Here is a 3,160-nt window from a genome sequence, read left to right on the forward strand (position 1 = left end):
ATTATCATTATCATTATTAATATTATTATTATTATTATTATCATTATCATTATTATCATTATTATTATTATCATTATCATTATTATTATTATTATCATTATCATTATTATTATTATTATTATTATTATTATTATTATTATCATTATCATTATTATTATTATTATTATCATTATCATTATTATTATTATTATCATTATTATTATCATTATCATTATTATTATTATTATCATTATTATTATTATCATTATTATTATTATTATTACTGTTGTTGTAGTTGTTAGTGTTGTTGCTGCTGCTGTTGTCCTTGCTTTTTTTTTAACCTTTTGTTTCCTTGTCGTTAATATCAATATTAATGACTTTTTCTTTTTTGTATCATTGCACCGTCACTTTTTTATTATTTACATCAAATTGCAGAGGTTCTTTTTTCCATTCCATTTTTGTTTATCTTTCTGTTTGTTTTTTTGTTTTTTCCTCCTCTTTTTGTACACTTTCCATCTTTTTCTAAGGAAATCCATTTTTCAGCAGCTCAATGAATTCTTTGATTATCTCATTTCCTTGTCAATTGCACATCAGCACCATGAACTATATCTATATATATACATACATGCACATATATGTATACACACACACATGTGTATGTGCGCATGTGCGCGTGCGCGTGTGGTGTACTTCGTAAAGAAATCAAAACAGCACTAATTGAACCAGAATCAATTTACTTTAAAAGAAAATAAATATTGGTTTCAAATTTTGGCACAGGGCCAGCAATTGTGGGGGAGCAGGTAAGTTGATTACATCGATCTCAGTGATCAAGTGGTATTTATTTTATCGACTCGAAAAGATGAAAGGCAAAGTTGAATTCGGCGAAATTTGAACTGAGAACCTGAAGACGGATTAAATACTCCTAGCAGTTTGCCCAGCGTGCTAACAATCTCGCCAGCTTGTTGCCTTAAGGAAGATGAATATTAAAACATGATCAAAATTAAATCTATCCAATAGAGGCAAGAGCGGCAACTCTAATCCTCAACAAATTTCAAAGTAGACTTTTAGCCCCGAAATATCAGATGATTAAAAATGGAAATTAGCATGCTATAAAGGAAGAAAAATTTATCTGATTTATAGTAGATCGAGATCCAAATCAGCGGAGTATATTATTTATCGTAACTACGTGATCCATTATGAACGTATTATTCTATGTATGTATAGTAATGTATATATGAATGTCTATCAACATGAATAAATGACCGCAGAAAATTGTCAAGGGACTCCATCTTCACAGAAAATAATTAAGAAGTAAGCGCTAATACATTTAATGTGTATAAGCGCTTAATTTTTATCTACTCGGTTATCACATATTCTTGCTCACTACACAAGTTATTAATTCGTGCAGCAGCTATCTGTCAATTTGCCTACCTATCTCCCAGTTCGCTTGTCTATCTGCCTATTTGTCTGTATGTCTATCCTTGTATTTCTCTGATTCTCTCTCATTGTATCTCTCCGTCTCTCTCTCACTATCTATCTATCTATCTATCTATCTGTCTATCTATCTTATCTAATCTATCTATCTATCTATCTATCTTATCTAATCTATCTATCTATTTATCTATCTATCTATATATCTCATCTAATCTGTCTGTCTATCTATCTATCTATTTATTTATCTATCTATCTATCTATCTATCTTATCTATCTATCTATCTATCCATCTTATCTAATCTATCTATCTATCTATCTATCTATCTATCTATCTATCTAATCTAATATATCTATCTATCTAATCTAATCTATCTATCTAATCTAATCTATCTATCTATCTACCTGCCTATCTCTATTTCCTCATGTTATACGTGTGTGTCTACATTTCTAAAAGTCTGTTTTTTTCTCTGTCACTGTCTGTCCGTCACTCTCTCTCCCTTCATTCCCCTCTTTCCCTTTCTCTATCCCTCTCTCTTTCTCTCCCCCCTCTCTCTCTCTGAGTGCGTGTGGGTGAGTGTGTGCCTACATGTGCTTACGTGCATGCGCATGTTCGCGCATGCGTGCTTATTCGGAGGACATGACAGGCAGTACTAAAAATAAATATTTGTATTTGGTGAAGAAAACAGAAGTAAAAAAACGCGGTGTATCTATCATAAAGTGTGGTAAAAATGGACGTTATTATTTCCATAGTAGTTTACTTTTTAAGTTCATGATGATGATGGTGGTGATGGTGATCTAATGAGAGTAATGCATTCATTTTTATATCTGGTTCCCATTAGGAAATCCATCCGAAATATTAGATATCTTATTCATTAAGTAATTGAATAATTATCTCCTCTTTGATGAGTGAGAAACGAGGGTGGGATGAGATGCAGGCCTGAACTTTTTGTCAATACCTCAATCAGTACTACACAATATTAAATCTACACAATCATTCTGCTTCTGTATTCTCACAACTCTCTCCCCCTCTCTATCTCTCTGTATATATAGTTATAGATATACTTATCTGTTCACATGCAAACAAAGGCGCACGCCTACATACATATACACACATACACACAATTTAGTTATGAGCTGCATAAGTAACTAAATATCCGTGTGATTCGTCCAATGCACTTGTCAATCAAACATTTGAACCTATATATATGCACAGGCGCGGCTGTGTGGTAAGAAAATTGCTTCCCAACCACATGGTTCTGGATTCAGTCCCAGTGCCTGGCAACTTGGGCAAGTGTTTCTCACTATAGCCTCAGGCCGACCAAAGATTTGTGAGTGGATTTGGTAGATGGAAACTGAAAGAAGCCCGTCGTATATATATGTGCGTGTGTGTGTGTGTTTGTGTGTGCCACTGCAATAACTTGGAATTCAGAGGCCTACAACTATTTAATATCTTACTCAAAATTTTGAGAGACTTACATGGGATGGGAATAGAAATCTTCAAGAAAAAACTTAATCTCTAGCTGTCCAGGGTCGCAGTATAACCTACATCACGCCAAAAAGGTCAAAAGACAGCAGCAATATTGAACTACTTCCTTTACCAAAATCCAATTACGAAGGAATGCCTATTGAAAAGGTGATAATAATGGCGGCGCCCAAGCATGTCCACAGCCTTTAGGGTGAAACGCTTCAAAGAATAAAAGAGCAAAAGAACATGTATATATATATATATATATATATATATATATAT

Source organism: Octopus bimaculoides, chromosome 6 (assembly GCF_001194135.2).
Source record: "Octopus bimaculoides isolate UCB-OBI-ISO-001 chromosome 6, ASM119413v2, whole genome shotgun sequence".
In the NCBI taxonomy this organism is placed as follows: Eukaryota; Metazoa; Mollusca; class Cephalopoda; order Octopoda; family Octopodidae; genus Octopus; species Octopus bimaculoides.